General features: G+C 37.4%; 1 protein-coding gene across 3 annotated transcripts in view; it reads right to left on the bottom strand.

Moving 5' to 3' along the window:
• Positions 1-15,598, bottom strand: part of RABGAP1L (RAB GTPase activating protein 1-like) — a 958,953-nt gene that overhangs the window by 449,889 nt on the left and 493,466 nt on the right. The gene's annotated exons all lie outside the window — the stretch shown is intronic.

The following is a 15,598-nucleotide window of genomic DNA, read 5'->3' as shown; positions in this document are numbered from 1 at the left end:
CGGCACTTAACAACAACAACAACAGTGGCTATAGGAGCAGAGAGGAGGCTGCTTTCTAGTTATGTGTCTGGCCTAGCTTTTTAATTTAGGCCTGGTGCTACAAATCAAAGCTCCCTCACATGTTCAGTTCTAAATGGGTGATACCAAGTTACACACACAACCATTCCTATGTTGCATGTTTAGTAGGTATAAGTGGCAAGTAGTTCACAAAATGCAAGAACTAATATTATTCTCTAGACAAACCAAGAATTGTTTGGCTTAGTTAAAACATGTCCCTTTGTGGTAGCATCCCTGTGGTTCAGGATTTTATCACTACATGTCTGGAATGACCTTAGGTTCCCTTAGATTTTCTCTTTCAATAATCCTATACAATACTCAGGAGTCCTGATGCAGTGCTGTGGGTTAATGTGCTGGACTGCAAAGTCAGTTTGAACCACAAGGTCAGTGATTCAAGCTCACCAGCAGCAACTTGGAAACCCTATACAGGGTCACTAAGGGTTGGAACCAACTCAACGGCATGTAACAACAATCTATAGGAGGGGGCTTCAAAAAGTTCATGGAAAAATTCCATTATCTTTTCATTCCATTTGTCTACAAGCATTCTGAAGCCTCTTCAGATATAGTCCTGGTATGGCACTGTAGGATAAGCACTGAACTGTTAATTCTAAGGTTCAAACCCACTGGTCACTCCTCAGAAACCTGGAGTTCTGGTATGGTGCTGCTGGATAAGCACCTGACTGCAAGGTCAGTTTGAACCACAAGGTTGCCAGTTCAAACTCACCAGGTGCTCCACAGAAACCTATGCATGGTCACTATGAGTTGGAACCTACTCATTGGCACTTAATAACAACAACATATATAACAGGGGCTGAGCAAATGGCTGTTGAATAAACAATTCTATGAAGGAAGAAAATGGTGAAACAAAACAGAAAGGCAGAGGATAAAGAAAAAAGTTCTGGCTCCTTAAAAGGAGAGAGGGTGATGCCCCACACTGAGCTAGAAATGAAAGCTAGATTAGGGCAAATATACCTATCTCAGGCACTCACATCTGCCCTGTGAATTGCTGTGAGCTTGCACCATGGGGAAATGGGTTATAAATGCCATCATAAGACAGGACTACTAACACAGCCAATGCCATGACTCACAACATTTTTACCCACAACAAACAGATGGTCTCATTGTTCAAAATCTTGCTTTGCCAGGGACTTGAAGGTAACTTCGGAACCAGTCTTCACAACTCAGTTCCATAACAGTAACTTGAAGAATAAAAAAGTCCTTACACAGAAGTATCATAATAAACAGAAAATAAGCAATTTGCTTAAGTCAACCGACAAGCCAGCATGTGTTAAAAGGCTTCATGATGTTAAATTGCATGGGATGTAATAATGTGTGGAACACACTTTACTAAAAAAAAAAAAAATTCATTCTTTATCTGAAATTCAAATACAAGTTGACATCCTGTATTTTTTACTTGTTATATCTGGCAGCACGGCTCAGATTGCTAATTCACAGTGATGAAAGAAGCAATCCCTGAGTATTCTTTATATATCATGTTGCTCTTGTTTAAAATGCTTTTAAAGTACATTGGTCAAAAAGGTACCATATTTGATATAAACTAGCTGACTTCTCAGGCAAACTGTTAACTTTACTCCAATAAGAATGAGCAAGTGTTGGTTAACAGCTATGGATGATGGCTATGAATAGAATCAGAAAGATTTGGTCTAAACTACAAAATACAAAGGAAAAAGGAGGACATCTAGATAACAATGGACAGACACTATCATTAATGAGAATACCGAGTCTGTGAGGCACAGAAAAACGGAATTGATGACCTGGAAAGTAAGATGAAATTAAGATATAGCTGACTGGCCTGAGGTCCCCAAAGACATGAAGGCAGCCAGCAAACCTGAGATTCTTTTCTCTGAATAAATAACCAGGATGTTGAGAATGTTTTCTTAATCAACATTGTCTCGCTTCTGATGAAATATAATGATAGATGAATCAATTAACATTTTGAAAAATATTTATGGTCACAGGAGAAACTGACTTTAAAATTCGCATAATAACTTATAAATGGGACAGCTGCCTCAGGACTAAAATGAAAGGTTTAGTGGGTTTGGTAGACTGGGGACAAGCAGCCTCTTTATTTAACTGTTAACTCAACATATATATGGAGTCCTGGTGTGGTGCTGTGGGTTAATGCGCCAGACTGCAAAGTCAGTTTGAACTGCAAGGTTGGTAGTTCAAGCTCACCAGTCGCTCCTTGGAAACCCTCTAGAGGGTTGCTATGGGTCGGAACCGACTCAATGGCACTTAACAACAACAACATATATATGGGTTACATATTCTTAAACACATTGATTTGATAAATCAGGAAATAAATATTAGCATCTATACATGTAAACATTTAAAATTATTTCTCTGTCACTGAAGGTTTAAAGTTTATGTAGGAATTTCATAAACTAACTAACTAGTAGATACTACAGTATATAGGGAGTGCACTGGCTCTGAATAATAAGCAATGGACTGCGAACCACAAGGTCGGTGGTTCGAGCCTAACAGACACTCTGCAAGAGGAAGATGAGGCTTTCTGCTCCTACAAAGATGTACAGTTAGCTAGTATCTGATAATGATGGTGCAGTTTTGAACAAATAGTCGTCTTTATTAATTTATTATAAACTAATTGAACATTTTAATTGTTCTTCTTTTCCACATTGTATTCTTTAAAATAAAGACTTTTCCACTGAAAATAATTTAAGCAGAAATTTCTTGAATACACAGACAGACACACACACATATGGTACTCAGTCTTTCTTTATAACACTTTTCATCAGTTAACTTTTATCATCTTGGAAGCAATCAAAGAATTATAGAAGAAGCTTAGTTCTCAAGGGTCAGGGACATAGAGCCTGCCATGCTACCTCTCACAACTGGACTCACCAAGGACCTTGTGATATCTGAAGGCAAATCACATGTTATATGCTTAGGGCACCAGCAAAACAGGGACACTAAAACATAAAGAGAAAACTTATCTTGGAAGAATGGGATATTTCAAAGAAAACCTAAACCATTGGCAAATAATCACGGGAAAAAGCTGAAGTTTGCTGAACTTCTTTAACCTTGCTTCACAGAAAAATCTATTGCTTCCAAAAATCCATTGCCTCTGGTATCCCAACTCCACCAACAAGACAATCTGTTCTCTCCTTCAATTGGAGTAAACATGACTAATTTCCTTTAATGTGTCCTACCTGTCCAGTAAAACATCAAATACTTCTTTATGTTGGGTTAGAGGGGAGGGCAGGTCTCAGAAGAAAAGACTGAGCAAAATCTGGCCTTCTTTTAAGGGTTGGAATGCTAAATTTAGATAATAGAACATATTTCAAAGCTAGACTGAGTGGGGTGGCTGCATTATTGATCTAGACTCAATACTGTCCCCAAGAAATATAATGCAAGCCAGAAATGAAAGCCACATACATCATTTTCAATTTTCTTGTGGTGTTGGTGTATGCTGTTGAGTCAATTCTGATTTATAGTGCCTATAAGAGAACATGGGACTGCTTCATTGAGTTTTCCAGACTGTAATTTTTATGGGAGCAGATCCAGATTAAAATCCATATCTGCTATTTTTAAACTATATAATCTTAAATAAGTTAATGCCCTTAAACTTTGTGTTCCTCACTTTCCTCCATCCTCTACCATATGGTGATGTTAACTTCAGTTTTCAAATTGTTCTAAGATTAGATGTTATGTATGACAATCATAGAGCATGACACAGAGCAAGCATTTAACTCAGGTTGGTTATTATTGCCTGGAATTGTTTTTGGTTTTCCTCTATTGCCTGAGGGCATTAATTCTAGCACCTGGTAGTTGGGTGACTTCAGAAGCTTTCTGATACTACCAAGCAGCCAGACTCCATCCAAAACTTTGAAGACTGGTTCCTGATGAATAGATGGGGAATTAGGAAGTATCTTATCATCCTAGGAGCTCTTCTGTGTTTCTGAGGACATTAAATCTCCATTAATGAATTTTGATTATCAGTTGGGCTGCTAATCGCAAGGTCAGCCTTTCACATCTACAAGCCGCTCCACTGGAGAAAGATGAAGCTTTCTAGATTTTCAGCTCCCAAAAAAATCATGGCTTTGGAAACTCTATACATACTGCTATGAGTTGGATCCAACTCAAGGGCACACAACTTCCACTACTACCACTCAGTATAATGAATCACAATCTGAATTAAAAAAGAAATAGTAAATGCCATAGTGAATGTCATAGAATCACTTCCTGAAATGTTTCTTTATGGATGTGTGGTAAAGTCATAAAAAAAAATTGCCTACCACTACCTTACAGCACATGGAGTCCTGGTGTGACGAGGTGGGCTAATGTGTCAGACTGAAAAGTCGTTTGAACTGCAAAGCCAGTGGTTCAAGCTCACAAGCTGCTCCTTGGAAACCCTATACAGGGTTGCTATGGGTCGAAACTGACTCGATGGCACTTAACAGCAACAACAACTTTACAGCACATTAACAAGAACTTTCAGGAGCCCTAGACTTCCTATTGCAGAGAATGCAAATATAATAGAAACGAGCATCTGACTACCTACAAAAGAAATTTGAAGGATGATGACACATAGCTGCTAAAGATGGACTCAAACACACGCATGCAGGATAATGATGCAATGATCTTAATGTTCATATGGCTGAGTTAGAGCCAGCTACCCTCAAATGACTACAGGCAAAGCATAGTTGGTTGGTGAGGTTAAATGATATTCTTACGCATCTGAGTTATGGTGTTGGAGGAGAATATTGAAAGTGCCATCGACTGCCAGAAAACAAACAGATCTGTATTGGAAGAAGTGCAGCCAGAGTGCTGCTCGGAGGCCAGGATGGCCAGACTTCGTCTCTCACACTTTGGATATATTGTCAGGAGGGACCAGTCGCTGAAAAAGAATATGTTTGTTAAGGTGGAGGGTCAGAGAAAAAGAGGAAGACCCCCAGCGAGATGGATTGGCCAAGTGGCAGCATCAATGGGCTCAAGCGTGGCAACAATTGTGAGGCTGGCCCAGGACAGGGAAGTGTTTCGTTCTTTTGTGCACAGAGTCGCTATGAGTTGGTACCAACTTGATGGCACCTAGTAACAACACCTAGTAAGTAACTGTTTTCCTCAATTATAATTTCATTTCTTTCTAAAATTACTTGGGAAATAGAAGAGTTTAGACTCTGATAAGAGAATGTTTCTGACTTTTTAGCCAGACTTTATAAATTTTTTTGCATGTGTGGAATTAGAGATTTACATAATTTGAGAACCCTAATATGGGTTGGAACTGACTTGACGGCACTTCACAACAGCAACCATATGTATAATGCAGATGCTATACTATTTTTAGCTACAAAAAGAAGAAATTAACCTGGAATAAAGAGAAAATGAAGGGCCATAGACTGGAAATCCAAGATATAAAGGAAAAAGCATTAAGACACAAGAGAACAAAGGAAAACAAGTTTTTCACAATGCTAACTCTATCCTATCTTTTAAAGAAACTCTCCTTTGAATCTCTTATGGTTTCTACCCTCAACATGCCCCTTAATTATTTAAGGTTATCCTGACCTCTAAATTATCAAGCACAAAAGGTATTTTTCAGTGTTCATATTCTGTAAAGTGCACAGAATTTGACAAAGCCAACCATTCACTCTGTCTTGAGCCTCCACCTTTGGGGCTCAGAAAAATCTCAGGCTTGATTTGTCTTCCCACCTTTTTGCAACGTTTTCTCAGTCTCCTTTGTTAGCAAGCCTGTAAAAACTTTACATTTCCTTGACCCTTTTTGCTTCTTAACCAACACACTTTTAACCTATTTTTGTCAATAGCCAAGGCTTCAACTTTTAGCCATTAACTATCACTTTGCACCTTAAGGACTCTAGGCATCAGTCTCATATTTCAAACTGCCTGTTGATACACTCCATCTAGTTGTTGCACAAAAAAACCCTACTGCCTTCAAGTCAGTTCTGAATTGCAGTGACCTTACAGGATAGAGTAGAACTGCTCCACAGGGTTTATGAGGCTTCAATCTTCACATATCTTTACATATGCATGTGAAAGCTGGACAATGAATAAGGAAGATCAGAGAAGAATTGATGCTTTTGAGTTATGGTGTTGGAGGAGAATATTGAAAGTGTCATGGGCTGCCAAAAGAACCAACAGATCTGTGTTGGAAGAAGTGTAGCCAGAGTGCTCCTTGGAGGCTAGGATGGCCAAACTTCGTCTCTCATACTTCGGACATATTGTCAGGAGGGACCAGTCGCTGGAGAAGGATATCATGTTTGGTACGGTGGAGGGTCAGAGAAAACGAGGAAGACCCCCAGCGAGATGGATTGGCCAAATGGCAGCATCAATGGGCTCAAGCATGGCAACAATTGTGAGGCTGGCCCAGGACCAGGCAGTGTTTTGTTCTGTTATGTATCAGATCACTATGAGTCGGTACCAACTCGATGGCACCTAACAACAACAACAAATCTTTACAGAAGCAGACTGTTGCATCTCTCCTGTGGAGTGGTGGCGGGTTCGAACCACAGACTTTCTGGTTAGCAGCCCCAAATTTATCCCATCCCATAAGCACATCAAAAGCAAAACTTCATCATCTTCCTCCCAAACCAGCACTGACAAACAAATCCTCCCAAGCAAATCTGTTTTGGACGAAGTACAACCAGAATGTTCCTTAGAAGCGAGGATAGCAAGACATTGTCGTATATACTTTGGACATGTTATCAGGAGAGCCCATTCCTGGAGGAGGATATCATGCTTAGTAAAGCAGAGTGTCAGAGAGAGAGGAAGATCCTCAGAGATGGATTGACACAGTGGCTAAAACAATGGGCTCAAACACAGCAATGACTGTGAGGATGGGGCCGGAGCAGGCACCATTTCTGTTCTGTTGGACATTGGGTTGCTGTGAGTACAAACTGACTTGATGGCATTAAAAAACATCCACTGACCTCCAAGTTTTACTACCAAAATGATCTTTTAAGAAACAAGCAAAACAAAATGAAAAATTAAATAATTTAGATACCATCACTACCTAACTAAAATGTATAAATTAGTTTTATATGTCTATTGCAGATTCTTAACTTTTGTGGGATTAGATAAAATCATGAAAAAATAGATTCTTTCCCTATGAAACATGTGCATATGCTTTTTTATCTTTTCTTTTGCATGTAATTTCAAGCTGTTCACAAATGGCCTAAAGCCCATCCAAGAACTCCTGATCCAATGAATAATGTCCTTTGAGCTCCTTTCCATAGACTGCTAACCACCCTTCAAACCCCCAGCCCTGATCCATGATACCATGTTCTAGCATTCTAGGCTCCTCATCTCCAAACTGACTCACCACTGTTAGGTATTAAGACTTCTTTGACCTTATCCAATATGGCATGATACACTATAACATATCCTTGTACACATTATTGGAGTCCTGGTGTGGCACTGTGGTTTAATGCACCAGACTGTGAAGCCCTTTGAACTGCAAGGTTGGTGGTTCAAGCTTACCATCTGCTCCTCAGAAACCCTGTGCAGGGTCACTATGGGTCAGAAATGACTGGACGGCACTTAACAACAACATACACATTATTCCTTCTGCTTGAAATACATTCCCCTCTACGGTCTCTTTTTGTACTTTATTTTATTACTGTTGTTATTGCTGAGAATATACATAGCAGAACATTCACCAATGCAAACTCCACACGATCACATTCAAGTTGTGCAATCATTCTCACCCTCCATTTCCAAACTGTTCCTCCTCCATTAGCATAACCTCACTGCCTTCTAAGTTTCTTCTCTAATATTTCAAGTTGCTGTTGTCAACTGGATCCCATATGGTGGTGGTGGAGTGCCGTGGAGTCAGTTCTGACTCATAGCAACTCTGCATACGGTTTCCGAAGCTGTAAACCTTTATAGGAGCAGAAAGCTTCATCTTTCTCCGGAGGACTGGCTGACAGTTTAGAACTGCTGACCTTAAGGTTCGCAACCCACCTTGTAACCACTACTATAGTTCTTAAAAGAGCACAGTGCTCAAGGCTGACATTTTTTACTAAGTTAAACTACTATTTGGTTCTAAGAAGACTTCTGGGGATATTGTTGCTTTAAAGTTTAAAGATTATCTTAGGGCAATTGTCTCAGGACTTCACCCAACCTTCATAGTTCTATGAAGTCTGGATTCCATGAGAATTTCAAAATCTAGTCTGCATTTCCCACCTTTTGTCCAGTATTCTTCTACACAATCTTTGGTAATAACATTCATTAATAGTAGCCTGGCCCCATACAGCTCTTCCGTTCTCTGGGCAAAGGAGGCAGTTGCTCATAGAAGCCATCAGCCATACCATTCATTTCCTCCTCATCTTCCTGTCTCTCCCTTGTCCTCTATTTCACTATGTTGTTTTAAAGATTCAGTGTGAAACGTATGCAAATATGCCTGGGACACAGAAGGCAAAATGTTTGTTAAAATTCACAAAGCATTTAGCAAATATTGGGAAATTAGGTCTTCATATTTCATTTTTAGAAATTTGCCTAACTTAAAATGACTTTGTTATATCTGCATACAATAATTTTTAATAATTAATATTGGAAAACATAATATTCATAAAATACTGAAAAGTATATACTACAAGTAAGACAATTTCAAAGTCAATATTGTAAGTCTGAGGGAAGGGAAACAGATTGCAAAAACCACCTTTTATAAATTCATGAAGATCACATTGGCTGTAGAAGAAGAAGGCAATGATACAACATAGAAAATTTATTTCAGAAAATGTAATTCGGTGTCATTGAGAAAAGATATGCAATTAATAGAATTACGGAATTTTCACCTGAGTGTTTTCATTTCTCCATAACCTTTTCTACACATCATTTTATATTCTATCAATTTATTTATATCTTGTTAGAAGCTACCTTCTTTAGAAATGTATTGCCTAAAAACAAAAAGGTACTTGAGAAGTCATAGTGTTAATAATTACCAGCATAGGGGCTAACGATCCTATGCTTCTTATACTTATTTATAATTTTAGAAACATTTTCCCAGTTTAGTCATGAAATTTTTTAAAGGTACAATGGATAAAAGAGAATAAATATCTAAATAGGCAAATATGAGCCATGATTTTTTTTTTCCTTTTCATTTTCATTTTATGATAATAGTCATCCTTAGGTGCCTAAGACGGACTGATTTCAGGACTCCCACGGATACCAAAATAGGTGATGGTCAAGTTCCCTATATAAAATGGAGTGGTATTTGCATATAGCCTACATACATCCTCCCATACACTTTAAATCATCTCTAGATTACTTATAAATACCTAATTCAATGTATTACCCTCCCTTTTAGCTTTTCAATGATTACTTTGATCACTTTGCTGCCACCCCTAAACATTTTCTACCTGCAATTGGTTGAATCCATGGATACAGAACCCATGGATATGGAGGGCCAACTGGATATTTATTTTGATAGTAAAGAATGGTGCTATCATTATTTAAATGAGCTCCAGTAGCATAGGGGTTATGAGTCGGGTTGCTAGCCTCAAGGTCAGCAGTTCGAAACTACTATTCAGTCCTCAGGAGAAAGATGAAACTTTCAGCTCCCATAAAGATTTACAGCCTCGGAAACCCTACACAGGATCACTATGAGTTGGAACCAACTCCAAGGCACACCACCACCATTATTTAAGCAGTTTCCAGAGGGACAATGTTTTCTTCATCATTTAACCAAGTGTAGGCAATTGAAAGAAGAGATGATCAGTGTGATTGGTTAATTAAGATTTCAAAGAACCTGCTGCTCCCTTGAGGGGTAGCTAATTTCTCATTTATAAGCCCATTTATAATTCCAGCTCTGAGAAATGGTCCTAATAAAATTCACAGTTAAGTAGGCCTTCAAATGCATAGCAGCCATTAACATTTAGGCTGCCTGCTGCTAGCAAAATATTAATATTTGATGCTACAGCATTTTCATTTTATAAGACTATTTAGCATTAATCTGTTTCAGGGCCTTATGAAACAGCTTTCTTTTTGTGTTAAACAGATTAAAATCAGGTTGTAACGATTGGCTTTAGGATGACTTTAAAATACTTGAGTTTAATAGTCACCAAAAACCTACACTTTTCTGATTAGATAGTTGGCTATGTGCCTTTCAATAGCTTCAGGAGAATATACTATTTTTAGGACAAGGATAACTTATTGTAGGGACTCCTCTTCTGATTTCACACAGATGATGCTGATGGTAACAGTAAACACTTCACACACTACTTACAGTGTTGACAGGCAATGTTCTAACAAACGTGTGTACCTAAACTCTTAATCAGTCCTTGCAGTGACAATATTCTTCACCAGTTTTCATTCCTGGAGATAGCATGGATATTTGACAACTAGACTTCTCAACATAACCCTTACAGATTCATGATGAGACATTATCTTCAACCTCAGTGGTTTGAATTAATTCACATAATGAATTAATCATAGAGTGTGATATTTGGAGAAGGCTTTAGAGATCACCTAGTTCAATCTCAACACTCAGTAGTCTATCAGGAAAACTCTCTGAGAACCATACTTAAGTGCAAACAACGAACAAATACAGAATAAAGCTAAAATACAACCAATTTCCATGTATAAGCACCTTAATGAATCAAATCTAATGTCTTTTAAGCATGTTGTCATTGTTAAGCGTTCTCAAGTCAGTTCTGACTCTCCGCTACTCTGTATAGGGTTTCCAAGGAGCTGCTGGTGGGTTTGAATTACCAACCTTGTGATTAACAGTCCAGTGCTTATCCTAAAGTGCCACACCAGGACTCCCTTTTAAGCACAGACTTCTTATAAGGTACCTGTGGCCAGTAACAACAGAAATAACTGTAACATTTCCTTTTTCTAACAAAGCTTTTCCATAAATACATTTTACCAACAAAATATTGCTTAAAATTTCAGTATTTCATAGCTGACTGAAGCTCTTTCAGACAGGCAATTTTTGGAGTAGAATAAAGTTTCCATCTAGTTAACTGAGTCTTACTGCCTCCCATGATAAGGTCAAACTTGAGATTACCTACCCATAGTACTTCCCATAGAGAGAGAGTTGGTTGCCAAAAAATTAGAAAGGTCAGAAACAAAGACTAAAATAGTATAGCCACGTTGGAAAACTGTTTGGCACTGTTTTAAAAAATTAAGCAATTGTGCTGATATCCTTAATGTAATTTGGAACACTTCTAAATATGAGAGGGCTTCAAAAAGTTTGTGGAAAATGTTACAAAAAGATACTGGATTTTTTTTCCTGAAGCTTTGGAAGCCCTCTCGGATTAGATTGATGGAGGAATAGAGGTAACAGTAGATGGATAGATAGATAAATAGATGAGAAATCAAAGATAATAACATGTTAACATAAGAATCTACATTGTGGGCATATGGACTTTGAAACTGCAGATAAACACTGTCTTTTCTTTGAATTTCAATATGCTTCTTCCCTTCCTACTATGGGCAAAGATTAAAAAATAAAAGTAAAACTCACAACTCCTCCTGCACCACCAGAAAATCACTATATATAAACTTTGTATATATTTTCACCATGAAATGAAATTTTAAAAATTTAAGCCTTTCACAATTTAAGAAGTATGAATATAGAACAGCATTGTTTATTTTAATGTTGAAATACATATCACATTCTTTAATGAAAGGGATGAAAGAGAAGTAGAAAGAAAAGGTCATAAGAAGAAAAGAGAAGAGGAAGTAGTCAGAAAGAGAGCAATGAAGGAGTTGAAGAAACTAAAATAATTGTATCTTGTTATAGCCTTTCCTAGTTCATCAAGTACTTGACATATATGATTACCCTGTCTAACAATCACAGCAATGTAATGAGGTACACAGATAATTACTATCAATTAATTATTAAAGATGAGAAAAATTGTCTCTGGAAGGGTTCAATTATAATAACTCAATTCAATTATATGGCTAAAAACTGGCAGAAAAGAATTAGAACCCAAGTCTGTGCCAAAACATATTAAATATGTGAGCTACATTCTTTCATCTTCAAATACAATACTTTGAAGAGACAGAGTGTGTGTGTGTGAGAAAGAGAGAGCGGAGAGAATGAGAATACATGATAAGATAATGCCAGGTACACGGAAGAAAGTTTAAAACTGTTTACTTGTACCTCTTCTTACCAGTCATCTCTAAAGGGCAGGAAAAGTGCATGTGTTTATCACTTAAGTCTGCAGGGCCCACCAAGGAATGCCATAGATATCTGTAGCACAAATGACAGAGAAGGAAAACAGAAACTGGGAGAGAATAATGAAAAGGGCATTCACAGAAGAGGAAGTCTTTAGAAACAGTGCCAAACAGTATCAAATGTCACAGATGCACCTAATTGGGAGTTAAGATCCCTCCCCTGGATATGGCAGCAAGGAGTCAGATGCTGACATTCTAGGCAGTAGTTTTCAGTGGAATGATGGTGAGGAAAAGCAGAGACAATCATGTTCTGCAATTTAAATTTTGCACTGCTTAGTTGTGTTAACAAGAAGTATCTAAGAGTTGGACATCATTTTCTGGATATGACAAATATAAAAACAATATTCCTTTGGGGGTCTAGAAAAAGAAAGAAAGGAAAACACAAGCCAATAACCAGATTATCTAGTAATTTTTCCCATCCAAATAAAAACTTTAAAAAGAAAGAGGTAAGAATAGACCCATGAGAGAATACAGTCCATTCTTTCTTCCATCCAATGAAAAAAGTCTGACTGGTTTCTTAGGTTAAAGCAATGAAGTTTGAATCACATGCCATTTTCTTTTCTGCTTAATGCTATTTACAGATCAGAAAAAATAAAACATAACCAAACATTAAATGGCATAGGTACTGATGATACCTAGGCAAACCATTTCAATCACTATACCAATATGAGTGACTTTCAAAAGTTCATGGAAAAAATGTCACTGTCTTTTAATTCCATTATCCATTAAAATTTTTGAAGCACCTTGTACCTATATAATGATACTTACATAACAAGTCTTTTTCTAAGTAACAAAAATACCATACCATTTGAATACCTGATTGTTCTACTTGTGGAAAAACAAAACTGGTACAGTTTAAATAAGGCCTATAGTCTTTGAATAATGAAACTGCTGATACCTCCTTTATGTAAGGCTGTAATCTTCACATCAATAGAAGAGATAAATTTCCTTATCCCTTGCTCCATCAAACAATAAAAAGAACAGTCTTGAGATGTAAGAAGGTTGTTACTTCCATTAAGTAAAGAACAGAGATCAATATGAGCCTTCAGGCACAGATCAATAATTAAGAATAAATGTAAAAGAGATTTTGAACTTTTCCTCAAAACGACAGTACAGAAACACTAGACTGGCTGATGCTTTCTAACAAACTTAGCCACCATTTTTCTTTTGCATACATACATCAGCATCTACTATGTACTATACATCAAGAAATGCATGGTTATTTGATTTTAAGTCACTTTTTAAACAATTGACTAATGAAGCAATGCAAACAGAAAATGATGTACAAATTTGTAGAATTCTGAATTACTGAATAATTGTAAAGAAAAGTAAGTGTATTATAGTAAAGTTCCATCCAGTAAAATAAAGGTCCAAGGGGACCTGCTGTAATGACCAGATAAAGCTGCCTGTAATTAGCATGCCTCTTATGTGTATGCTAATCAGCATTCCCCACTATTGAAGACTGCTCGGAAACATTTTGTTCTTTTAACCATTTAAAACATGTCCTTTCAAATCTTGCTCACATTATTAGCTTGCAAAGACAATAAAGTTAGAATTCTGGAAGCAAGAGTACATTTCAGTTCAGGCACTTTTCACAATCCTTACTTAATAGAGTTTAAATTAATGAGATTTTCACTAAGGCTTAGTTTTACCTTTAGTTAACTTTTTTTTTTTTTTTTCTTTCTTTCCTGTTAAGCTTTTATGATTTCCAGCTACCTGTCCTGGTAAAAAAAATTTCAAGTCAGTTAATATCTTGCTTTAAAAGTTTGAAATACATATATTAAAATCAGTGATTTAAAAAATAATGACAAAGTGAAATGAGTTCTGCTTGGGATTCAAGAGGTTCTTTAACTGTCTTTTCTGTTGTTAACTAGCTACATATCCTTAGGAAAGTCGCTTAATCTCTGGCTTTCAATTAATTTAACTATAAAATGAAGGAACTGGCTTAACTAATCACTGAGTTCTCCCCTAGCTTCAAGCTGCTAAGATTCTGTATAAGGACTACTGTAATAGAAAAAAAGCTTTGTTTTTCAATTCAAAGGTATAAGACTTTCAACTTAATTTTATGCCTTAAACTTTGCTGCCAAAGTAGTACAGCTAGTTTCAACGAAGTACATCCACTTTCCTGAGCTGACTTGACTTGATTTGGAAAAAAAAGTCCTTTAAAATCTATAAACTATGGTGCCCAGCAAGCGTTACTGGATATTGTTATCAAAGATTCTACGGTAGAATCCTGGTCAAAAGCGGGGTGGGGGTGAATGCAGACCAAAATTTAAAATTTTTCATAGAATCCAAATTTTTTGGATCCATAGAGGCTGGATGAACCCCTGAAACTATTGCTCTAAGATGATCTTTAAACCTTAAACCAAAATTATGTTATGAAGTCTTCTTAAAAATAAATAATATTTTGGCTGAACTAGTAAAGAATGTCTGCTTTGAGTATTGTGCTTTTCCAGAGAACTATCTATATGGGTTCAATAGCAACTCAGATGATTAGTCAGGAGACAGTGAATATATACTAATGGGGGAAGAACAACTTGAAAAGAAGGGTGAGAACAGCTGCACAGCTCAAAGAATTTAATCAATGTCACTGAATTGTACATGTAGAAATCATTGAATTGGTATATGTTTTGATATGTAGATTATTAAGAACAAAAACAAAATAGTTTTCTTAAACTATATGGTCTGACTTCAAGTTACTTAAAAACATAATGTCTAGAGGTGTTAATGCACTGGACTGCAAGATTGGTTTGAACCACAAGGTGGGCAGTTCAAGTTCACCAGCTGCTCCTCAGAAACCCTATCTATACAAAGTCTCTATGAGTCAGAACAGACTCCAAGGCACTTAACAACAACAACAACAAGAGGTATTAAAGAAAACTTTCAGATGTTACATAAACAGAGGCCAGCCAAGTGTACTAATATCTAAAATTTGCATGATTCTTTGAAGTTTATAAGAACCTTTTGGAGGAACAAACAAGATGGCGGATCGGGTGGATGTATAGCATAGCAAAGAGCTCTGCCAAGAACAACACAGAATACCAAACCAAGCAGGTTCAGGGGATGGTGCCAGAACTCTGAACCACATATAAAGGAATGCTTAGAAGGTTGGAAGGCTCACAGCTGGGTAATTTGTGGCAGAAGCAAGAAATCCATTACTTTCTAGTCCGGGACGCTCGGCTGCTCCAGGAGCCGCCATCTTGGGTGAGACCACGAGGGGAAAGGATCGGAGTGGCCACAGACGCCTGGCAGAACCACTGAGATAAAGGTGTGGACATTCTTTTCTTTGGGTATCTGTTCATTGGTCCCTTGCTGTCTGCGCACATCCATTCGGGTGACTATAGGGGTGCCTGAGCTAGTGGGC

The sequence above is a fragment of the Chrysochloris asiatica genome, unplaced genomic scaffold (assembly GCF_000296735.1).
Source record: "Chrysochloris asiatica unplaced genomic scaffold, ChrAsi1.0 scaffold00100, whole genome shotgun sequence".
In the NCBI taxonomy this organism is placed as follows: Eukaryota; Metazoa; Chordata; class Mammalia; order Afrosoricida; family Chrysochloridae; genus Chrysochloris; species Chrysochloris asiatica.
This window is presented reverse-complemented; position numbering and strand designations above follow the sequence as displayed.